Source organism: Ascaphus truei, chromosome 5 (assembly GCF_040206685.1).
Source record: "Ascaphus truei isolate aAscTru1 chromosome 5, aAscTru1.hap1, whole genome shotgun sequence".
Taxonomy (NCBI): domain Eukaryota; kingdom Metazoa; phylum Chordata; class Amphibia; order Anura; family Ascaphidae; genus Ascaphus; species Ascaphus truei.
The window spans coordinates 179887203-179913553 of record NC_134487.1 but is presented as its reverse complement, the minus strand read 5'-3'; the positions used below and the strand labels follow the sequence as shown (position 1 = coordinate 179913553).

At 43.6% G+C, this 26351-nt stretch overlaps 1 long non-coding RNA gene across 1 annotated transcript in view; it reads right to left on the bottom strand.

Moving 5' to 3' along the window:
* LOC142495634 (uncharacterized) overlaps positions 1–21004 on the bottom strand; it is a 102561-nt gene extending 81557 nt beyond the window's left edge. Inside the window, exon 1 of the long non-coding RNA XR_012801779.1 lies at positions 20914–21004. This is a non-coding gene — a long non-coding RNA (uncharacterized LOC142495634). The remainder of the gene's footprint in view (positions 1–20913) is intronic.
* Between the last annotated feature and the right edge of the window lie 5347 nt (positions 21005–26351).

Here is a 26351-nt window from a genome sequence, read left to right as displayed (position 1 = left end):
TTTAAGCAGCGTGTAATATACCGGACATTTTGGATGTTCCATATAAGGAAACATTTTTATCAGAGTACAAATTTCCTAATTCAGGGTAAACCTGGTAATTTTAGGGTCTGCAATTGCTCCATATGCAATAGTTTATGCACAGGGGATACATTCAGTCATCCGTTTACTGGGGAAAGTATAAAAATTAAACATCGCATTACAGTACGTGTAGATCTCGACATGTAGTATACTTCCTTACATGTCCTGTGGGTTATTTTATGTCCATAAGACGATGAGGATGTTTAAACAACATTTTATCGAACATAAGAGCGTCATTAAGAAAGGTACTGACCGCACGATATTGATACAGCATTGTGTCCAGCATAAGCACCCCATAGCAGCTACTGTATGAGGGTCATGGGTATCAAGACTGTACCTTTATTAAAGGGATCTTTGGATATGGACACTGCTCTTTTAAGGAGGGAGGCGTACTGGATATTTCATTAAAGGACAAGTACTGGAGGTGGTCTCAACAAGCAATTAAACCTTAAATGTTTCCTTGACAGGCGTTGATTGCGCTTCTACTATGATGGACCTGCGCTTCTAAACCTCCGTCTCGGCTGTTTATCTATCTATATGTATTCTGGAAGATTTATCATTGATGATGGTTTAATTATAGTTGAGTTTTTGTGACACTTCTGTCTGTGTGTGTTTTATGTTAGTTAGTCTTTTTTGTATGTCATGTCTTATGGGTTTCATTTACTGTATCATGTCCTTTGATTTTCACTGTACCATTTGTATATACACTATTTAGTTGTACATGTAGAGTGCAGTGATCAGTCTTTAACTCTACAATCTACTTACCTTGGACTGAAGCACGCCACGCCGAGACCGCAGAGATACCGCTATTGTGAGTGATTATTTACTTTCACTTTCTACCTTCTCCGACAGCCAGTGTGTCTCCACATCGCTCTAGCCGCCTATGCCGCTGGGATAACGCCTGTGCATACCATGGTGTGAGTGCTGCTGTATTCATCACTTACCCTTTACTGCGCAGTGTTAGTTTCCCCATATCGGCTCTTTAGGGGCTTTATTGTGAGCAGGACTATGTTGATTATACATACATTACCCACTGTGAAAAGTTTGGGGTACATTCTTGATGACATACATTGTCTCGGTTCTACAAATGATATTTTGTCCGTGTTGGAAAACCCAGTAGCACCAGTCTAGGAGTTATCCCTCATTTCTCCTAGCTTTACTCAAATCTTCAGTGATACTTGTATGTATGTGTCTTTATTTATATAGCGCCATTAATGTACATAGCGCTTCACAGCAGTAATATACGTTACAATCATATAAATAATATAAATAACACATGAAGGGGAGAAGTGCTTCAGACATAGAAGTAACATTTAGGAAAAGGAGTCCATCCTCCGAAGAGCCTACAATCTCATTTGTTGGTAGGAAAAATGTACCGAGACAGTAGGAGGGCATTCTGGTAAGTGCGTCTGCTTGTCTGCTAGGGGCCAAGGTTAATGTATGAGGTGTTAATTATCAGCCATGGAGCTACTCATATGCTACCTTAAGCAAGTGTGTTTTAAGGTGGGTCTTAAAGGTGGATAGAGAGGCTGCTTGTCGAGAAATTAAGGCTGAGATGTAAGGAGGAGCAGAAGAGTGTAAAGCTTTAAAAGTGAGGAGAATTGAGTGTGATACAGGATTTGATAGGAAGCCAGGAGAGGGATTTCAGCAGGGGAGACGCTGAGACAGATTTAGGAAAGAGTAGAGTGATTCTGGCAGCAGCGTTTAGGATAGATTGTAGGGGAGACAGGTGAGAGGCAGGAAGGCCGGACAGAAGGAGGTTACAGTAGTCGAGACAGGAGAGAATGAGGGTCTGTGTTAGAGTTTTTGCAGTCGAGCAACAGAGGAAAGGGCGTATCTTTGTTATATTGCGGAGGAAAAAAACTACAGTTTTCTGCTACCTTTTGAATGTGAGAGGAGTCGCATGTGATCCCTTGAAGAAAGTTCCAACATATCTCTCTCTGCACAATGTTCTTGTACATTCATCCTGAGCATTCTAATTATTGAGCCAGAGATGCTTGTGCTGAATGACAGGCCAATCTTTAATGCACCAAAGAACAGACACACACACACATACAGTATCCTGTTACAATAACAAGGGGCATCTTTCCAGAGGCTTTAATTCCAAAATTAAAGTAGCAGCTGCCTAATCTAAGCCATAGCCTTCTGCGTGAAATTAACAGATAATTTAGATACCCCAAATCCTAATTAAAAAAAAACATCTTCAACACGTGGATGGTGCCATGTTTTCCTCAGATGTATTTCAGGAAAGCACTTAAAAGCTTGTATACATTCTACATCTGTGAATAACTTTTATATTAACCTTTTAAACGGCATCCCCATTTGTATTGAACCGGCACTCCTCCGGGATTGATATAGCTATGAGCATTTTATGGAATTTCCCCAGTGAATATTTCTTTATCCCAGTCTGCAAGAAAGTTTGGGTTTCCACACCAATTAGGAGTCGCATGGAAAGCAATGTTGGGAAAATCATGTACCACTTTACTGGCGCACTTTTGCTATAGATCTATATGACCTCCTTATAGTTTGCTGATGAAACTATACTGTTTCTACTTTTTCCTTGGTTAAAGTTCCTTTAAGGAGAATACGTAATCATTGCTGGATGTGCAGTGATGATACTGTCATGAAATATTACATGTCACATGTCACATATATATAGTGTTATAAGCCCTTCTGGCAGTAAAGCGGTTTGATCATCAACTACACCACCTTTCTTCCCAAGAGCCCATAACTTTAGGACAAGTTCTCAAATACATGAGAAATATGCCTGAGGATGAATAGCATGTCAGTCACCTGTCTGATGTGATTAGTCATTCTTAATGCAGACTGTATGATTCCTAATGACCTCTGCTCAGAATGTTCTGCTGAATGCCTCTTCTTTCCTTCTATGCTAAATAATGGAACAGCAAACATCAAGAAGACTAGTTTCTTTGCAGGATGTGGTGGCTACCAGAAGGCCAGCATGAAAGCTTCACAAAAGTCCCTTGTGGAAGGAGCTTTAAAGTGTACTGAAGTTTGCAATTAAGATACGCAAAGCCTGTCACCGAACTACTGTGTCTTAAAAGGTCCTTCACGGTGGGGTATGTGTATAAAGGAAATATATGGGGCAGGTTTGATGCAGAGTGAGGCATCTTCCTGTTGTGTCTCACAGGGGGTTATTTACTAACCAGAGCAAAATCACTGCATTAGATTTATCAGAGGACAAACTCCTGTTGTTTTCTATGGGATACCTTTTCTTTGATCAATTGTGTGCTGGTTTTGCCCCATTTATGCAGCTGGAAGACTTATACTAAATAAGCCCAATGAGCATCAAAGAACAAAATCCATTAAAAGCAATAAGATTTGTTTCTTTGATAAATGTGATGTTTTATTTTTTTGGCCCAGTTCACCAGCCAGGAGAGTTTGATATATAACTCCCATAGTATCACACAGGTGTTGGTGGGTTTGCCTAAGCTACAGTATGAATCATTTTAGATGCGGCAACAGCAATATTTAAGGACTGCAAGTACACACTTTCCTTATTGTGTGCACAGCGAAATCAAATGACTCTTCAAATAATTACTGCAGTTCAAAAGAATAATAATTAGATACTTTGATCCAAAATGATGTTTTTTTATAGTTTCTTTTTTATCCTATGGAAGTGTCTTTATGCCCTAATTTCTCACTTTTATCATGAATGTCTTCTTAAGCGCGTACACTGACCCTTTCTTGTAACACTCTCTTGTTCACTATTATTGCTATTATTAGTTATTAGGATGCCAACATATTCCCCAGGGCAGTACAGTGAGTAACATAAAGTCGCAATAGAGCTTGCAAACCATAGCATTAGCAAACAGACCACAGTTTTTATTAAAAAAAAAACACTATATAACAATGTAACCAAATTCAAAACCGAATGACCTTGCAGGGTCCTACTACCTAAACCCACGTCCATAGTTAGAGCGATGACGTGCGCGACATCGAGAACAAAAGGCCTTACCTCAATGAGGACGGCCATAGTGCACGCGCATGCACGTGAGCTACGTCGCGGTCAATTTTTCACGCAACAAAATTATTTGATTTTGACGTGCGACTGCCGGGTCACGTGAGCAGCTCAGCCAATGAGTGTGAACCGCTCACGTGATGTCACGGGCACGCCTCCAACATGCCTCCCCGTCGCGTCTCCAGATCCCACAGACTAGGGATCACCTCTACAACAGTATATACCAGGCCTACAGCAGTCGGCTGCCAAGCTAAATAGTTTACTTGTAAGGAATTAAAAGATGCCACTGTCACATAATGGCCATGACCTACAGTAAGGTACCACAAAATATAGGTGACCAAAAAAGTCCTTACATGCATCTGGGTCCTCCGACTGGCAGGGAATCCAGAGCTGAGTACACAAAAGAATCACAAAACAAAATACATGAACTTATTCCAAACGGTAGCGGCCACCACCCAAAGGATACCCAAGGGCACCGCTCTTATTCTCTGGGGTACCTCACCCGGTACAGGGAACTACACTAACGTCCTAAAGGCCAGATGCATTCATCTCCATTAGGCTATTTAACCTAATTATAACCAAAATGAACATCAGGTTATTCATAACGCCTATCCAGTAAAGAGAATAGCCTAACATTAACCCAGTGCTACTCCTTGAAAAAATGCAAAAGAGGCATTCCCCATATCATCACATATCCACCACAGGTTGCTCAGGGTAATGCAGGGATTTCACCTGACGTAATTTAGGTCATACCTAAGGGTGGCGTTCTCCCCATCCAGACCCTTTCTCTCTCCTTTTTTCATTTGAAGCTAACTCAGGGCAGTGTTAACCTTCGTATTGACTATGCTAATGAGTTAAACAATGGCTTACGTTTTTGCATATAATTACTTTTGTGGAAATGTGTTGAGCTTATGGAAAATAATGTCTGTTACCAATTTAGGTAACCTAATGTTATTTGCCCAGATTTACTGTAATAGAGCTTAGTGCATTTGGCCTCTAAGCACTATGACCACTACAAAAAATCTTTTGTGTGGCCTGCACCCAGAATGGTGCCTCCATACAGTTCTAGGTCTAGTTTCAGGTATCTCGGAGAGGAAATATGTACAGAAAATTCAAAGTGGCGCTCAACGCTAGTGATAATAAATGGGATTGAGAGGTCCTTCAAATGAAAGGACTCCAGGGAAGAAGTGATAGTGGTGTCTATTTACAACACAACAGTGCAAATAAAAGTGTTTGACAATGCAAAACACAATAAATGATACCAATTATATAATAGAGTTTAGTGCAATATATGTGCACAATTCATGAAATAGATCAATATACTCCTCCACGCAGACCCTGGAACAAGATATGTCCCACAGTAGCCACAACGACTCGTATTCACAAAGCAGGGTAGAGGTACTGTACATGTACAGATGCAGTCACGAGTATTAGAACTCTTGCCTTGGAAATTTTGGGGCAGTCTCACAATAAGTGCCTCAACATTTCCGTGAGATTCTTAATGGCCCATCGGATTAACACATTCAGTTTCAATGGGACTGCAGGGACCCCCCACTGTGTTAATCATATGGGCCATTAAGAATCTCACAGAAATGTTGAGGCATTTACTGTGAGACTTCCCCAGAATCTCCAAGAATTTCCCAGGTACAAGTGTTCTAATACTCGTGGCTGCATCTATACCATTGAGAAAGAGGAAAAATCTGGCATAGAGTAGCACAGCGGGGATAGGTGTGTATTCTATGAGGTAAGCCTTCAAATGTTATACTCACTAACCAACAATATCATGGGGCATATCCAAAACTGTGGCAGGTGTAGGTAACAGTGTAGTACACTCGTTCCGGTAACCCAGAAAAGAAAGGCAATAATAGCGCAGATTGTACTATAAAAGTAACTTATAAACCAAAAGATGTCCCTCCAGATTCGAGGCTTACATCAAGACAGCATAAACAGGCAATATTGTAGCTCAATCGGCCACTCCCGCAAGTGAGTTGAGTTGCATTCTCACTACACTTCACAAGACTGTATCTGCCGATGACATCACTTCCGGATCCGGTAGCGGCTGCTCGGCAACCAGGATGACGCTCTCTCCTGCACTGATCCTCTCTCTTGAGTCTCCGATGGGGCTGACAATACACTCAATGGGTTTCACTATCAATCGGCTTCATCAGGAGTTTCTGGCCCCTACCTACAATGCTCAGCTATATACCTCATCTCATTCCTAATTGTAAATGCGTCACAGTTGTCTTGAATCAATAGGATGAGGAATCAGAGCATCTGACTTTTAAATGTATTATGTCTAATCACAATCTGGCAGACAATCTAATATACAAAACAATGTTACTATCAAACTTTTATACATATACATGATAAAACCACAGTACTAGATCAATATACACAACATTGTAAAAAATGAAAATAAAATATCAAAACATACAAAAGAGACATTCAAATATGTGTATACTGTATATTGTATTGATGTCAGGAATCGGCATTCTCCACGCTCCCCACTCAGAGCACTCCCTCCCTGCAGGGAGCCCCTGGACACACACTACAATTCTGCCTTACCGGCCTCCACGGCTCCCCGCCCCTGCCGCCGTCGCTGGATCACTCCCCTCGGCGATTCCTCTGCTCAGCGCCGGGCATGCCCACGCCCTCCTGCACGCACACCTGCACCGTCCACTGGCTTGGTTCACGCGCGTACACGAGTTACGGAGCACGCTCAGTCTGCACACTCTTCTTCCCGTCCCCCGGACCTCAGGCTCCGCCCCCGCACACTGCACAGGCATACTCAGGTTACCAACAAGACTCACCTGGCCTGTTATGCCTGCACCAATCTGCAGTGTTTCCCTGTAGCCCTTCCTGTCCCGCCTCCGTTCCTAATTGGACCTCCTTGCTTTATCTAGTTCCTCTCTGCTCTCAGTCTTTGCTTGACATAGTCTCTGTATAGAAGTACTTCTGGATTCTCTCAGTGTTTTCACAGGTTCTGACGCAGCTCATACGACTACCTCCTCTGGCTCTCGATCTCGGCACTCCTTGGACAACGCTCACTCTGGTAACCCCTTGAACACGGCTTGGACTACGACCGATTTCCACTCTCCACTCCCTGACTTCGGCAAGGCATCCTTCACTCTATCTCTACAACCGGTACCGGCAAGTATTGTCTACCTTACTACACCTGGCCTGGCAACGCTTCATACCACACTCCGGACACGCTCCCTTTGCTGCGGGTGCGTGTATTACCACTTCCCCCTTCAGCTCAGGGGACGGGTCTGGTCTGCGGGCAGCACCGGCGTAACAATTGAGCACCATAATACTGTCGCGGCCGAGTTTATTCTAACATTTGCCCGGTCTCGGCCGCGACAGATACCGGGCGCGCGCCGAGGTGTCCCGTGCGCGCGCCGGAGCCTCGGAGGATCGGTCCTCCGATCGAGGCACCCCCCTCCCCTCTCCGGGTCAACCGGGTCCCCCAGAGCCCCCCACCGCCATCCCCCACATTAGAGGAACCCAGGGCTCCCGATGAAGCGTGACCGTGCATCGATGACGCGCGGCACGCCAAGGGAAAAAAATGAGCAAGCCGGGAAACCTCCCAGCTTGCGGCTCTAGCCACGTGAGGATTAAGTGTGTCGCCACTGTATGTCAAAATAAATAGACTAATATTTATAGGGCTCAATCCTAACTATCTACACTAGCTATGCTAATAGACCCCCAAATTAGGAGTCAAATTACCAGGAAAAGCACTCTGTATTAGATTTGTCACAATCAAACTGTAAGCAAACAAGATCCCCTGAGAGTGGGAGATGCAATGGAGTGAGCTTTTAACCATTTAAAAGTGGGCAGGGGTAATGTACAGGTTAATAAGAGCTTCAATCAGACTTAGAACTTTGCAACTAATTTTGACAGATTTATTATAAATCATTCTTCCTGGTAATGCACAGGTTATTAAGAATTTATATTAGTGTTAGGGACCCTTGAGATGTGGTCTGCCATGTAGTGGCTCAGGGGCTTACAACACTTTGGCCAAAATGTTAAACTAAAAGACCATTTTATTCAAAAGATATCTATACATATATATTTAGGCACTGTACCATGTATAAGTTTCATTGGATGTGCACTGAGCTCTGTCTGTGTTTCATGTTCTGTCTCTGGTTTTAAACACCATAGAATACACACTGATCCCTGATGTACTACTCTATGCCAGTGTTTTCTTCTTCCTCCATGGTACATGTCCCCCACTCCCCTGCTTTGTGAATACATCTCGGGGAGGGAAGTCAGAGGGAAAAAGTCCTTTGTTGCAGGGAAGAGTTATTTTCCAGCACCCAAGAATGCAAGGGTTTAATAGAGTTTAGGTAACATATAAAGTACTTGCATAGGCAAGAAGGAGGACCCCTTTAGAACAAGCACTCGTGAGGTGATAAAGGGTATGGATAAATAAACCTTTAATAAATAGTTAAGGTTACCCTAACTATTTATTAAAAGTTTATTTATCCATACCCTTTATCACCTCACGAGTGCTTGTTCTAAAGGGGTCCTCCTTCTTGCCTATGCAAGTACTTTATATGTTACCTAGTTGCACTTACCCCTGGCACCGTTCCTAGGACAGTAGCAAGAGCTTATCCCCTCACTCCCCCCCCTCCCTATTTATTTTAATAGAGTTTATACTTAAACTAGCTAATCGGGTGGTGTATTGTAAAATGTCTGGGGCATTAAACCAGGCTGGAGCAGCAGTGCACCCAGGCATGTTTCCACCGGCCCAGGATTAAACACTAACCAGAAGGGGGAGAGTTTGGAGCTTTATTGTGCAGCCAATTGGTGAGCATCCACGCAGACTATTCAGAGGTGCCAGGAACAGGCAAATCAGGACACTAAGCCCTTTACACTGTCAGCCAATGTCATTTCCCTGAAATTTCAAATACATATAGGGTTTCAACAAAGTACAAGAGGGCAACATATTTCCGAGAAAGAGAAGTACTGGCACAAAAGATCATGCTCTGAAGCTGGAAAGCGGCAGCCAGAGGGGAAATGTGAAGTACGTATTAACAGAAAGCTTGGGAGACTCGAAGAACAGCCTCTCAACAGAGGTGTCTGGCGGAAGGGGCAGCATTGCACTCCAAATAAAGGTTAAGCCTTCATGCTGCTTTGGCTCGTCAAGATAGTGACCTACTGTAAGGGTTAATGTTGCCATCCTAGGATTGGAAAGTGTCCCAACTTGTAACTTGTGTTTATGTATATGTTTTACACTGTATAAGTATATCTGAGTAGCCATTGTGTGGGCCTGGTACTATGTTCAGGGACAATGGGGAGCTAGGGAAGGACATGTCCACCTGCTGGGAGAGTACACCGTCCAAACATTGTTCTCTCCACAGCAGCAGGTGTTTAACTCCGTGGGATGCCTGGAATTGATCTCAGAACCTTAGCCCTATCAGACTCTGCATGCTTGCTATTGGTCAGTTCTAATTTCCCACGCTACCAGGCTCTGCCATCCTTCCACACTGGCTCTACCCCCTCTCTGGATTGGTCCATTCTGGATGCCCCCCCTCACTCCAGATTGGCTCAGCAGATTAAAGGGACTCAGCTGATTGGATCTGCCCCTCTTTATCCATGTTTCAAATGGATGCTAGGAAACTATAGAAGCTGACGCTGATCCGAGCTCCACAGTTGTTCCAGGTTAGTCTCGGTGTCGTGAGACCAGCTTTATCATGCATTGTATATACCTGGAGCAGTCTCCAATTGTGACTAGAGACTGGGATATTCGACAATAACTTTTGAGGCAGTAGCCAGTGTAAGCTAATGTAGGCAGCGCCTTGTACCTAGAGAGCTAGCATTCCCCCATAAGTCTCTGTTTTGTGGGTTATTGTTCTGGTTTGTACGTGTTGCTTACTGTTGGCTCTGGACAAATAAACTAACATTTATTAACCTTTGTTTCTGCCTGGTATTTGCCGCTGTAGTAATCTGGTCAACCCCAAGCATGACATGGTGGCAGGAGCTAAAATAGTACAGTAATTCAAACGTGCTCAGGATAGACATAATTTTATCCTAAATACAAAAGGAAGCCATGGATCAAATAGGGTCTCCGCAGGTAGGAAAATGGGTAGGCTACGTGGGTCAAGTGGTTCTTATGTGTCATCAAATTCTATGTTTCTATGTTCATGTGGACTACATCAGAGTAGACTGGATACATCCCTACGGTTCCGCAGCTACCTGTTTTCCGAAGAAGATAACAGACACAGGTGACCCAATCAGTAACGAAAATGTGGCTACGATACGCAACACTCATTAGTGATTGACTGAGACTATCTTGCCCTCCCAAATGTAAAAAATTGCCCTGAAGTATGGATCAGGAGCCATGTGGTAAAGCTACTCATGACACAGTACATCTTGTAGCTATACAGTGACACAATCCTGCTTCTACATGGCACTGTTCATTATGACATCACAATGCCTGAGGTATTTAAAAAGGCAGCAGATCAGGGTCACTCAGTCAGATGAATAAAGGCCCAGAAGATCAGCCAGAGAAATCAGCTTCGCTTTGTGTTTTTGTTGTTGCGTTGTAAAGTACATTAGTGATGCCATTGAAATCAGTACGAGGTACAGGGGGTATATGTGTTTATATAGAGGCATCTGGTCTGTATAACCGTGCAATCCCAAATTTTTAGAGAATGATCTAATTGATTCTAATTTTGTGGCTTTAAATTATGTGTTAGAGGGTGGCCTTGGCTTTCAGGATAATGATCTCACTGTTTAAATGGGGGAAATGATTTAAGACGGCAATCCTGAATTTTAAGAGAGTGATTCCATTGACTTGTATGAATTAAATTAAGTTTTTAGGAGGTGAGAGCAAAGGGCTGATTAAAATAGCCCTTTAGATTTGATTGCCTCCATGTCATGTATTAAGTATTTTACAAGGAAAGATGTATTGAGATAACGTTCATTTTCAAGCATGCCTTTGGGTACACAGTACTACAAAAGGACTAGACGTGACACATTTTTGAGTTCTCGAGTTTGTGAACCAGACACATTTTTCTTTTTGTGTGCAAATATGTTCATAAAACAAAAGTTGTCAAACATTAAAAGTCAATTTGCAGGTCAGATGAGCCTTAATTCAGGTCAATAGATCTTTATTATACTGCCATTTTAGCAAAATTTGGGGCGAAATTGTAAAACATTTTGAGCACTATCACTTTCGCAACATTGTTGCAAAAAATTAAACCTTGAAGAAAATCGGTGAAACATTTAAAGACATTTGCACACCACTGAAGGGAACCAACTCAAGTATTTCAAACAGATCTCAAGTGAGAAAGTGCTAAGGTCTTGAATGCTCTGATTTTATTGGGTGTTTTATCTCGGCCTCCCTGGCAGTGAAAGGGTCAAGGTAAATAACCAGGTACCATTCCAGAGGAAAGGGACACTGTCAGGGAATAATCGCTCCTTTAATAAACCATGGGAAGGAAATGGTATGCACTTGGTTGTGTGGGACTTAGTATAGGCTACCTAGGTAACTGATTAACATCTACAAACATGGACAAATAGAAACCTACAATGTCAGTGTTGCAGCTGTCTAGCGGCTGCCCCTGATCGCGCATGACCAAGATGTTTTCTGTTCAGGAAGAAATATTCTCTCCCATCCCCCCAGCCCCCAATTGCAGAAAGAGTAATATCACGGATCAGTTACCATAATTAACCCCCCTTCTCCCAAACAAAACATGGCCAGTGCGTATTGCTGCCTTTAGTAGCTTAAAACAATGCGGCAATGATTCCTAATGTTGCATATCAGAAGATAAACTCAACTGTGATCTTAGAATATATTTAGATTTGCCAACCAAGGGTCAGAGTTTATCGAACAAGACCTCCCCTAGCATTGAATTTAACTTGCTATTGATGTGGCAGGAAAGTCTTTCTTTATTACACCCCTCTCTGTCATGTAAATCAACATCTGGGTCGCAATTCTGACACCAAAAGAGTTAAATTTGGAATCAGTACATTTGTCTGATGCATTATTGGGATATAATCCAGTCGTACCCTTTCCGAAAGAGAAAACAAATGACTGATGCTTTTTTTTTTTTGAGTCTTAAAATATTCATGTTAATGTACGACTGTTGGAAGCAAACACATAAATGAGTTATTCCAAGCAATGAGTAATGAGGCTGAGAGTTCAATAATTCAGCTCGGATATATTACATGGCTCAGTGTCAAGGATTGGTGGTCTTGTTTTGGGAATCAGTATATTATAATCCATAACCTCTAAATCAGATCTTCCCAATTGATCCGATCTGCAGGTGCTGCCCCCCTGGCTTTTATACGCTGTAATAAACTGTACAGAAGCCCCTCGGAAACCTTTCACTGCCAGACTGCCCAGCAACACACTGCACAGCATAACTACTTGTCCAATATCTACGACATTGCTCTAATCTGATTTGTGTACAGAGGACATCTACATTTGCATACAACACAACACAAAGTGCTGGTCATTTTTAGCATGCAATTAATAATCTGATGTTGCAGAGAGCACATAGGGCCATATTTACTATGCAAGGTGTTATACCATAAGACACAGTATGGCCCGGCAGTGCTTGCTACTTCATAAGACATACTGTACAATGTCTGGTGCCTGAAGACACATATGAGGACCCTATGATATTGGGGTATATTAAAGGCTCGGTCCCACCTAGGTCAAAAGTGAACTAAGGAAGGACGGTGACAATTTTAATGAGCTATGTGTGACTGCATGACACTTTTTTTTTCTATAAAAAGTGGACAAGTATAAGTATTTCTAAATAGTGTTAACATTTTCATGGTAAACACAAGCTGTGGAGGGTTTTTACAATCTGTAGCTATGCTTTCCAGTGAGAAGACTGTCTGTCAGTCCTAAAAGCCCCAGGTATTTTGTTTCCGTGTGCTCTGCTCTGTGTGGCCAAAGTATTTACAAAGCTATATACTGTACACACAAAGAAAACGTAACCTAGTAAGAGCGCTCTCTCATCACCTGGTTGTTTTATGAATGAATTAAAATTAATAAGTTTAATAATATCCAATTAAAATAAAGGTGATTAAAATGATGATTAAACACAAACGTTGACCCTGTAATGCAGACACTGAGTATGGTGTCCAGGATACAAAATACGTGAAAGGATATTTTAAATGCAGTCACTTGCTACACAAAGGATACAATTATCCATAATCAAGCAAAGTGGAAACGCATATCCACTGTCCTTAAATTAAGAACAAGAAAAATATGGTTAGTAATTAATGCTGAAATGCTGCCTAAGAGTATTGGCGGTTCCCTATATAGGGCTTGTGTGTAGTAAGTCAGGGACCCTTGTCAGGTCTGCCTGATTGTAACCCTATAATGTATACCTCCTAATCTAATCACACCACTAGGTATGACTTGATACAAAAGATGTCTTGTATGAAAACAGTGTGGATAAAATAGTTGTCCACTGGATAGGTGTACTAAGGTACGCTATAGGTGTGTGACTCCTATGTGTACTGAAGCCGCTGGTTGCAAATGGCAGAAATACTCGCAGCCAGTGCTAAATATACTGACGTCCTGGATATATGTAACCCAGAATAGTATCTAGTGGCATAACAATGTATGCACTGATGCCCCCAAGTAAATGGCTGTTAGCACAGGGGATGAAGTACATACATATTAGCAGGCAGGCTGGTACACAGAAAGTGATAACATGTAAATAACCTGTAGTGACCCCAAATGAACGGCTGATTACCTAGGGAGCACCACCATCACACACTACAGAGTTAGCTGTTGCGTGGGTTACCCTTTCAGTACATATTTACAAAGCCAACAAGTACTAGTAAAATGTGGGGAGGGAGGGGAGGATAGGGAACAAACTACACTGATATACTGTTCATTAAATTAGTTACAAAATATTTTTTGATCCGATAAGTTGGGCTGCGTCTTTGTTCTGTGTCTGTGTTCCATCATTTTATTTTGCTCTGTTGGTCCCTGTGACATTGAAGGGGTTAAGAAGCAATTTTCCCCGCTGTTAAATGATCTATATTTAAACTCTCTTTAGATAGAGTCGCCAAAGTGAATTATCAGGCGTTTGGACAATATGAGGTCCTTTCTGTAACAATGATGAGAAACATCATTATGGGGCTATCTTGTATCATACAGGAACCAGATCAAAGTGATATGATTCTCAGGTGGTGCCCAGAAATATTCCCTCAGTGAAAGAGGAAGGATTTGGGAATAAACATATCAGATATTATTACATCCCTCCTCCTTTTTTCTTATCTCTTTTCCTCTTTTAATTTCCTTTTCCTTCTCAAACACCATGAGAAAATATGAATGCTGGAAGAAATAGTACTCAGTTTGTCACCTTAAAACTATGTATGATTTATTAGTATTTTCCATGATTAAATTGTGTATCCTACAGTATAACCACTCCCTATAACTCCTTCTTTAACTGCTCATATAACCACTCCTTTTCTAATTTATCCTATAACCACTTTCTATAACTAGTCCCCTAACAGCTCCCATAATCTCTTCCTGTAACTCCTCCCTTAATTGTTACTATAACTCTCTCTTCCTGTAACTCCTCCCTTAATTGTTACTATAACTCTCTCTTCCTGTAACTCCTCCCTTAATTGTTACTATAACTCTCTCTTCCTGTAACTCCTCCCTTAATTGTTACTATAACTCTCTCTTCCTGTAACTCCTCCCTTAATTGTTACTATAACTCTCTCTTCCTGTAACTCCTCCCTTAATTGTTACTATAACTCTCTCTTCCTGTAACTCCTCCCTTAATTCTTACTATAACTCTCTCTTCCTGTAACTCCTCCCTTAATTGTTACTATAACTCCTCCTATAAACACTCACTATAACTCCTCCCATAACTGCCTTTTTTAACACTCCCTATACCTTGTCCCTTATCTGCCCCTATAACCACTTCCAATACCCTTTCCCTTAACTGCTCCTACAGTATAAACAATCCCTAGAACTTTTCCCCTAACTGCTCCTATACTCTCCCTATAACGCCTCCTCCAACTGCTCCTTGAAACTGCCTTTAAAAAGCTTCCCTCAACTGCTCCTTTAAACTCTACAAGAAATGGGCACGTTATCCGCCTAAATCCCAATCAGTTACGGATTGATCAGTTCTTTGAGCTGTGGATTTTCACAGATCTGTCTCAAAAAGGGTGATTCAAATTAGTTTTTCTATTTTCTGAAAATCCGACCATCGTAATTGGAATCCGAACCTGCAAACCGAATCTGAATTCGACAAACGGAACCAATCCGATGTTGGATTTATGTTGAATCTGACATCGAATTCAATATAAACATGTTTAATGAACCGGATTTACGTTAAATCTTTAGTCAGATTCTTTCAAATCTGAGAATTTGAGCCCCATGGTTGGATTTGAAAGAATCCGAGTGGCCTAAAGTGGTTGGAATCCGACTTTGGATTTCAACGTGTGGATCCATTTTTGTCTAAACAAAACGGGTAAATACACTAATCGGATTAAGACAGGTTTGCTCATCTCTAAACACTACCTATAACTCCCCCCCTAACTGTTTCTATAGACAGTTCCTGTAACTCCACCAACTGCTCCCTATAACGTTCTCTAATGTCTCCTATAAACACTCCTTACAGTATGCCTCCTCCCCTAGCTGCTCCTTTAACCGCTCCCTATAACTTCTCCCTTAACAACTCCCTCTAAGTCCTTCCCTTGTGCTCCTATAACTACTCCCTATAACTCCTCCAACGGCTCCTATAACTCTGACCCTAACTACTCCTATAATCGCTCCATAGAACTCCTCCTCTAACTGCCCCTATAATCGCTCCCTAGAACTCCTCTAACTGCTCCTATAACCGCTCCCTAGAACTCCTCCTCTAACTGCTCCTATAACCGCTCCCTATAACTTCTCCCCTAATTACTACTATAACAGCTCCCTACAACTCCCCCTGAACACTCTCTATAACTCTTCCTCTAACTGCTCCTATATCCACTCCCTATGTCTGTGTCTCTAACTGCTCCTTGTAAGGCTGCGTCCATAGAAGGACAAGCAGCGCTGAGCCCCTGCATACTCAATGAGGATGCCTTGAGAGGGGGCTCACGCGAGCGTCCGCAGGCGTGCTGAGGCTTTGGAATTTTCAGCCAACAGCCAAGCTGTTTTTCAGCGCGCTGTCGGCTGAAAACATCCAATCAGCCTGAAGCAGCGTCAACGTCACGGCGCCGTGACGTCGGTGCCGTGACGTTGACGTCAGTGTGTCACGGGCGATTGGCCAAGTGACGTCACTGCCCCGCCTCCAACCACCTCCCCCCGGCTCCCTTCGCGCACACTGGCTCGCCTGCAAGTCCATGGAATCGCGCTGACTTCAGCAGGCGAGCCTCAGCGTCAGCACGCCACCGCTCTGCTGAACCCTGTATGGCCCCGGCCTAACTTATCCCCTAACTGCTGCTATAACTACTCCCAATAACTGTCTCCCAGCACTTCATAAAACTATGCTCAGCAGTGAAAGCGAGGCAAAGCAAAGCCCCTTTAAACATGACTGGAGAAGGCCCGATGAGCCTCTACTGCCAAAGGAAGACAACTGCCAGCTTACTGGAGAAATAAGGCCACAATGCAACATCATTTTAAACCCAACTCATACTGGCCCGTACCATGTCGAGAACCACCAGCTTTGCTGTGCTTGTGACCCCCTGTTACTGTCAGACAGCCGACACAGCAACCGTACCACGCCATCTACCATATAGGATGCTCCGAACACCAGTGGCCTGGGGCAGGCTGAACAATACTAACTTGGCAATATGCCCCCACCTGATACTTATTGGCCTTTATTATAAACAACTGCCCCACCCAACTGTGACAAACATATCATAATTAAACTCTCCCCATCATTGTTTTTCCATCTGAATATTTCTATATATTCTCTTTTATTATGGTATTATATGGCGGGGGAGGGGGGATTTTGTTGTTGTTAATGCTACTGTACTGTATAATAAACAAACAACCTTAAGACAAAACACACAAAACAACCATGGGAAACACAGGAGAGTGGAGTCCTGCACCTCTTCGGCCATGAGATCAGTGGCCCTTCCTCTTCCTCCCTGCCCCTAGTCTCCCCCTAACAAATGCCCCCTCTCCTAACTGACCTAACACCCGTACACATGTAGCATGAGCCAATGCCCAGTAGGGGCCGGCCCATTCGGTTATGTTACCTCAACCTCAGGTGCTGGGGGCTATGATTTGACACAGAAGGACAGAACACGATACTGATGCTCTTCGATCAACCTCCCGGTCATAACTCCCATTTGTGACTCTTTATACACATCCTCCACAATTAAGTAAACTGTTCATAATTAGATCAGCCTTCCAGCTCTTGGGCAGGTGCCAGGCTGCTGCCTGCATTACTTCTGCAGCATTGTACATTTCTCAGCTCACGTGGGATCTGGGGACACTTCCATTGTGTTGTCAGCAGAGAGAAACAAAGGAAAGGTATGAAGTCATGTTTATTATTACTGTGAAAAGTAAACTCAGGGTTTAAAATAATAGCACTGGCGACTTCAAAGCTTTCTTCTAGACAATGTTTAGACTTAACTGGCATAATTTTGATTTAATGTGTGTGTCTTTGCAGTCCCATACGGTATATGCCAAAACAAAATAATGGCAGGGATGTATGTATATCTTTAGTTGTATAGTGCCCGCCATGTAAACAGCGTTTTCAGATGCCACAAAATAGAAAAAGTAAACATTAGGAAAAAGAATCCCTGCTCTGAAGAGCTTACAATCCAAGTAATAGGTCTAAAGGTTTAATAAATTATGATGGTGATGCCTCAGAGCTAGAACCAGGGGTCTTCCTGGGTCATTATCAGTCAAATGTCAGAGATCTATGTACTGTATCAAGGACATCTTGTCACAAAACCAGGGTATTTTCACCCTGCCACTTTTCCACTTTTGCCTCGTCTGCCCCAGCTTGTGACATAGGGAGTGTCAGCAGGTGGAGTTGAGGAGGCGTTACATGGTGCACAGATTGTGGGAGCCATCCTACATTGCCTGATGGGGCTGTTTGATCGGTTTTCAGCTGAAAATCCCCATTGACGTGATTCAGGATTTTGAGCTGGAACGGCCGCTTCGCACAATAAAGAATTACCCTTGTTTGTAGTGTAGCCCTTTTTCTGAACCCTCCCAAAGGAACTACTGGTCACTGTACAACACCTGCGGCTCCAGGAGATCTGAGCCTCCGCTAGCTGGGAGCCTGGTGTAACACTCATACACTTACGTAGCGCAGCGCCTCCACTTACCCAGGATCCCCGTGATGTGAGATTCCCCTGTGCAAGAAATACAACAACACACATATATGATGCAACTAGTTTACTATAAGAGAATGCACGATACCTTATCACTCTATCTTATAGCAATATAACCCAACACATATAACCTTATACTATAACGGTATAACCTTAGTGGCTCGCCCACTTATCAGGAATAACGTCTCCGTCCCCTCACCGCATGCCCCACACACCGTGTCCATGTATAGTACTATTGGTATAGGCTCAGTTCTTTAACCACTCGCTCAATGTTCCTAAAGAGTTACGCCTAAGGCGGGATCAGCGCCTGTTGACCGGTGTTGGTGCACTTGATGTTATAGTACCTTCCAGTCACGGCGGTCACCGGTACCTCTTCGCAAAGGGTCAGATGAATCAGCGGTCTGTCTCCTGGGTCTCAATGTCCAGCCGTCTGGTCCCAGACGACTCGCCAGCAAACCTGCTCCGCACGCTTGTCCCTTTGTCCCTAGCTGTCCACACAGTAAGGGGTGATGCTCGCTATCACTATGGCCGTCCCTGCAACACAGCAACATTCAGTGACTTCAGGGAACCCTCCTAGGGGCCTACGGGGTAGCCTGTCCTTGCAGGTGGGTCACTGACCCCCTCCACCCACTCTACCTCTCCCTTCACCTCCCGGATCCCCTCTGGCTAACTCAACCTAAACCTGCAGCAAACACACTGCACACACAGAGTACCTGCAGCAACCGCACTGCACTCAACCGGTACCTGCAGCAACCCACTGCACTCACACACTGTGCCTACTTGTCAGCGCTCACAGCACTGCCAGCCTTGACACTGACAAGACTGCACACTCACACCTAAGGGCAGGGTCCCTAACCTAGGTGCCGTCCCTCAGTACCTACCCACTACCCTGGTGGGGATTGGGGCCTGCCTGGGATCTGGGGAACTAACTTACCTGTGTAGGAGCCACTTGCTCCCTACACACTTCCACCCCCTTCCTGCTCCCAGCTTCAACTGCCAAACGTAGTCCCCGCAACATTGTTGCCTTCCTCCACAGGAGAAGCTGCAAAACCCTATTTGCTGGCTGGCTGCACGTGATGTGGGTGAAAGGGCAATACCCAGAGGCTGCTGGGAATTGTAGTCCACTCAGGACCTCTTTAGCATTGGGACAGCGTGTGCTACCCTTACTGTGCCTGCACGATCCTGTAATGGCTACCGCGGTGGTTCTACGCATGTGCGACCTCACGCCAACCTTAACATTGCTGCCGGCACTCCTGGCACTGTACAGCGCATGCGCGACTACACTGCGCAACCGCAAGCAGAAACAATGGCGGCCCCCGCTAGCCGGGTGCGCCGCAGAGCCTCTGAGGGCTCCCTGCTCCGGCCCCACCTTCTCGGCGTGCCGGCGAGTCCATCGCTGCCTCCGGCGGCACCCGCGATCACTCGGCACGCTACAGAGGGTGTCTCTGGAGGCAAAATAAGACCGGAGCTACATTCTCCCCCTCGCAGAATCCCAGCAACAGAGAACATGGACGGTGATGAGGATGAGGACGGCCTTCATCGTGGCAGCCTGGCAGGGGTGAGTGCAAGATCTGTTTACTTTATTTATGCTGCTTAATGTTGTATTTTAAATAGGCAAATGCACTATTAGCCATATCTGGATAATAGTAATTTTGCCCATTACTGTACTGTATGTGTTAGGGGGCTGAGGGGGGTTGTATTTATTTGAAAGTATTGTTTATTTTTTGGGGGCACACGATTGGTACCGCAGGCCAGCTGGGACCTCCTGACTCCAGCGGGGATCACCCGAGGACTCCGGACTCCCGCGGGAATCACCCAGGGACAGCCACTGGCCTGTTGTATTAATGGTGTGCCGGAAAAAAAGGTAAACAATGCTTTTTTTACTGTGTGGCGCGTTATTCTGGTGTACTTTTAAAGCAAGTTTGTCTGATCGCTGCTTAGTAAATCCTGCTGAATGGCAAAAAAAATGGCGAATTTTGCCGGTTTTTGCCTGATCGGACGTTTTTCGCTCACAGGGCTGAAAAAATGCCTTTAAGGCCGATAAAGCGCTGTTATCACTGCTTGGTGAATCGCGCAGCAGGCTATATCAGCCTTAAAAGCCACTTAGCGCTCTGAAAAGCAGTTATCACTGCTTAGTGCATAGCCCCCATAGACCTTCAAGGAGGATACAGTGTAAAGGGGGAGCGGGTGTCACAGCTTGCTGAAACATAATGCTAGTTATTTTATTCTCCCATAAAATAATTGTGATTTGCCAAGTTTCTGCTTCACTTATTTTTACTTTTCTAGCCAGTACAGATTATTGGTCATGTTAAGAACACTGTTACCATTTAAGGTGTATAAAACGCTTGCCTTTTTTTAAAAATCCTTATGTAGCCAGAGTTGTCTGCATTGCAGACCCCTATTTGGCAGCAAAGGGGTTAAAGCTTTAACAATGTATTTACACACACACACACACACACACACACACACACACACACACACACACACACACACACACACACACACACACACACACACACACACACACACACACACACATATATATATATAGCATGGGTTCCCCCTGGTGCCCCGTGTTCCCTTACCTCCCGGTGTGGTAGCGCTTGACAGTGGAGGCAGGGACAGTGCAGGCGGCACTGCGGGGGGTATGGAGTGGCGATCGTCTCGTCAAAGGCTCCGGCGGCTCCCTTTGCAGGGCGCCGCCATTTTCTATGTGGCTATGCATGCGCAGGATGTTTCACGCATGCACAGTGAGGTCCGGTAGCGGTAGGCAATGCCAGAAGTTTGCCCATGCGCATTGTATGCGTGCGAATGGCATCTACGTGTAGGGAGGCATTGAGCAGGGACTACATGTCCCATGAGCCTTAGAGGGAGTACCAGCTGACCCAAGGCAGCCAATAGGGCTAGAGGATTTCCCTGCTCGCCGGATAGATACATTGTGCGCGCTAGGAAGCATGCCGGGGTGTGGACATGATCTTGGGGAGGCACGGTCTGTGAGGGTGTATCTTATTCTCATTATTGGTTTATGTTGTGTATAGTAAAACTGAAAAAAACAGAAATGGGGCGCCCTTGTAAAAAAACAGAAAAAAAAAGAAAATAGGGGCGCCCTTGACTTTTTGTATTCCTTATAGTGTTTATTATAGTGTTGTATTTTTCACTAACGCTTGAATAGCGCTGCACATCATTCACTTTTTTCTTTGTATAGTTAAACTGTTATGCTATTATTCTTTATTGTACTGCAATAGGGTCATTCCACATAGTAGAATTCCTTTACAAGTGGAGGCGCTACCGAACGATCACTCAGGTGCACCCCAGGTTCCAAGCAGCGGAGGCGTAGATCTCCTGTATTCCACAGGTATCGCATCACTCATATACCATAGCCACACATCTCCCAGGGAGTGGGGGAAAGTGCGCTACATATTATATATATATATATATATATATATATATATATATATATATATATATATATATATATATATATATATATATATATATATATAGTCATTGGTATGGAGATTTGCACTCACGTTAGTCAGAAGGCAGATGTTTGTCCCATAATGAAGGTATAGACACAGGTCCTCTATGAGGACCGAAACGTTGGCGGCCCTGTGTTCACAATACACATTTTTTTGGATTGTTACTGCTGTCTTCTGTTATCAGGATTTCCCTGGTCACTACATGTCTATATATGTATGTGTGTGTGTGTAAATACAACTGTATGCTCATCTGCATGTCTTAGGCAGGTCTGCAACCCCGCCTTTCACCATTATCACCCAGCACACAGCACTTCCATTGCAGCAAGGGATACTGGGAAATGACATGCAAATGAGCACACAGTGCCACTTTTTGCTTCAAAAATCATTTTTAACATGGTTCCCTATAGGCTTAAGCTTGCTGCATGGTCACAGCTTTGAGCACAGCCAGGGTTAAGGTGCATAGCCAGAAAACCCACACACAGACAGCTGTTTCAACCTTAATGGGTCTCATCAGTGTGGGGTTGGTTAACTGGGTATGCAAAGAAGCTAAAGGATGGGGTTTACCATACTGAGTTAAGTTATGGTGAGTAAAAAAAGTGACAAAAACCATCCACAGCAAAGCAATTATGCAAATACAACTGTATGCTCATCTGCACGTCTTAGACAGGTCTGCAACCCCGCCTTTCACCATTATCACCCAGCACACAGCACTTATATATATGCTTTTCAAAAAGGTTGCCTGTTAACTGTTCTTTTTCAACTTGAAATGTCCTGTCCTGTTGGATTCTTCCCCTAGTATAATCCTCCTGTCTGATCTTGGTATTATCCTTTCTCTGATGTTATCCTGTTTCCCACTCCCTCTCTGGATGAAATCCGTCTTTCTGACTTGATCTGATATCTAGTCTTCTTATACAGAGTAAAACCACATACAGCGTTTCTTTTCAAGTAAGGAGCATAGACTAATATCAGAAGTAATTTCATCATAGTCCTCAAATATTACAGATCATTTCTTACCAACAGTTTTTTGTAGTAACTCTAAGTCACTTCTCAGGTAGCCCAAGACTAGTCTGTCATATCATACACCCCAAAATCTCTATCTTGGAGTTAGCCACACCGCTTTACTTCAAATAACCTCTTTATAACATTCTTTACTATAAGGAATAATCTATGTAGCATCTGTCTTTATCAAACACACAAATATTGATTATAATTGAATAATTTAAAATAGTATCTAAAAAATATGTAAGCACCTTTGCCTTTGAAAAAAAAGTAGAGGTTCTGCAGAGCTGAACCGCATTCATTTCAGCTCTGGGGCCCCCTACTTCCCGAGATACTTACATCGGTGGGTTGTGCCGGTATCGCTAGGCAGCTTAAAGGTCCACATCATGAGAATCAATAGGAAGCTGCAAGAGATGATGTTGCAGCTTTTGATTGGCCCATGGGACCTTTAAACCTCCTATAGGGTGCCAAGCAAAAGCTGCTACCGGCAGCCACTTCCAAGGTATGTATGACTTGTTTACTTGATTGCTCAGTGGGACTAGTGATTTAAAACCACTTTGTATGTCATCAAAAATAAAGCAAAAACATAGGCACATTGATATTTCTTCAGACCACACAGAAAATCCCAGGGCAGACACATCAACATTTGGTGCAGGTACAGTACTTCAGAATGCACTCAGCTATGGTACCAAAGGATTTGTATCCTTCATCTTTACAAGTAATCATATCTGCAGCAGAACTTTTGAGACACTGTGTTCCATAAATATTTGAGGAGCAGAGCACAGGAGAGAAGCTAGACAGATGTTTCCATCTATGTGAGTACTTTTTGGATGAATGAGCTGATTTAGCAAAATAAGGTAACCTCAAGGGGAGACATGGGGAGGGAGGTAACTTTTTTTTTACATCTACTGTTGAGGTGTCACGTGTCCTAATTTAGCAGCATTGTACCAAATTTGTAAGTAAATTATCAAGCAATATATACTGAATGTGGGGACATACTGGATTTTTAATTATTAATAATAATAATAAGTGAGGGCAGTGACATCAGACTGGAATAGAAGCCTCGTCTGATTTAATCTGCAATGTTGTTCTATCTCATACTTCAGTGTTTTTAGAGGGACTTTTTCCCACTTAGAAAAGGCCAGGTGCTTCCACCTACATCTTATAACTTATTCTTTCTCAGAGGCTTCGTTACATTTAATGCATGATAAATGATAAAGAATATGTATGAGCACATTCACATCTGAGACAGGTCCCTTAAACTTGTCATACCCCATAATCACACAGCATATAATGCTTCCACTGCAGCTAGGGATTCTGGGTAATGATATGCAAATGTACACTCAAACATTACAGTACATTTTAACATGGACACTTATAAGCTTATGATTGTCGTTGCACACATCTTTTTTCAGCACAGTCTGAGTTAAAGAAGTGCATGGTAAGCAACCCTACTCACAAACCGCAGTGTGAGGCTAGTTACTGAGTACTGAGACCTTGCATTTAATGCATCAAAGGTGCAGTACTCTCACTACTGTATATTTCTCTAACCACAAATTGCTACCAGTAAGATTCTCATATATGAACAATGTTATGTTAATTAGAGTACCACACTGTTTGCTTGATTTCTTGATTGACAAGCCCCAGGTCCTGATTTAAATGTGTTTCATTATATTTCAAAGAAGAAATTCACTGTGCTTACATTTTTCTCACCAATGCTTTGCAGGCCCAGTATCCCCTTTTACCCCCTCCCCAGGCCCAGTATCCCCTTTTACCCCCTCCCCCTCCCCAGTATCCCCATTTACCCACTCCCCAAGCACAATATCCCCTTTTACCGCCTCCCCAAGCCCAGTATCCACTCGCCCACCAGGCCCAGTACTCCACACTAGGCATAGTACCCCCTCAACAGGCCCAATAACCCCCCCCCCCGTGCCCAGGTCCATTACATCCTTGTAATCCAACCCAGGTCCACTACCTCTTTGTAATACCACCTACCCAGTTTCATTACCTCATTATAATACTCCCCCGCCCCCCCACCCCATCAGGATGATTACCTCCTTATAATCCCCACCCCGGGTCCATAAATCTTTTATAATTTTTTAGGGCCCTCCATCTTTCTCTAACTTTGTCATTGGTGCCAACGTGTACCAAGACCGCCGAGTCATTCCCAGCCCCTCCCAACAATCTTTCTACCTGATCCGTAATGTGCCGAACACAAGCCCCCAGGAGACAAAAAATTGTTCAGTTCATGCAGTAATGGCAAGAGATTTCCCTATCTACCTTCCTAATAATGGAATACCCCACCACCACCACAATATTTCTTGGTTTTTGAGTATCCCGAGTCCCCTCTGAGCTGAAGGAGCTATTCCCCTGACTGCTAGAGGAATCAGTCTCTCACAGACTTGTCATTTCTGCCATGACACTCCCAATATCTTCACTAAATATGGCAAATCTATTAGGATGGGTCAGCTCAGAACTGACCTACCTCTTACTCCTGCTTCCTCTTTTAACTGTTACCCAGCTACCTACCTGCTCCTCACTCACTGCTCCACCATCTGCACCACTAGTCCCAGCCAGGGCCTGCTCAGTGAGCACCAAATTCCTTGTTTAGATTGTCAATGTCACTCAATAGTGAAAGTTTCCTGTTCAGATCAGCAATCTGAGACTCCAAAGAGACCACCTGCTTACATTTATCACAGCTGTATACTCCGTGGAACAGGTGCTCCAAGTGAACATACGTGTAGCAAGATGTGCATTTGTTATTCCCAAAACCTGGTTTTGCCAGGGAATAACAAGCAACAGAGAAGCCCAATGCTAAATCCAATATAACAAAAATACACAGTAAAATACTTATATATTCTCTTGAAAAAGGGCCATTTAGTTTAACCCTTTGGCCAAAGCATAGTAAGTCTGTGAGCCACAGCTAGGCAGACCCAGTTCACAGGTCCTAACACTACCAGATAAAATACTAATATACCTCTATTAGGTTTAAATTTGCCAGGGAATACCTCTATTTTTAAACATTTTTACAACCACTCTTCTGACCCATGTCTACCTTTTCCTACCCTGACCTAGCAACCTCCCTATATGACAGTACAGTTTCACCAGCCTTGGACAAGACAGCCCCTGCCACAACACATCACCCCCGACAGTCCAAACCACTACCGTGGTACATGCATTTTACATATACTTTACCTGCTGCCTTCAAAAGTACTCACGCACTGCAGAGCGTTACTGGAGGAAATCTCACTCTAAAGCAGACTTCCTCAACTATAAATTCATACTCTCGTCCTATAACACTGCCCTCTCCCTTGCCAAGTAACCCTACTTTTCTTCACTCATACAAACTCTGTCTAACCCTCAACGTCTATTTACCCCGTTTAATTCCATTCTGTCAGGAATCCACTCCTGGCTTTTCTCGTGGCCTTGCAGGGTGCTGTCGTTCTCACCAATTCCCTCTTTGCAATCAACAGCAGCTGTGTGGGCTATCACTGCAACCTAGCCTTGTACTCACTCATTGGAGCAGTGCCCTCACACCCTCCCTG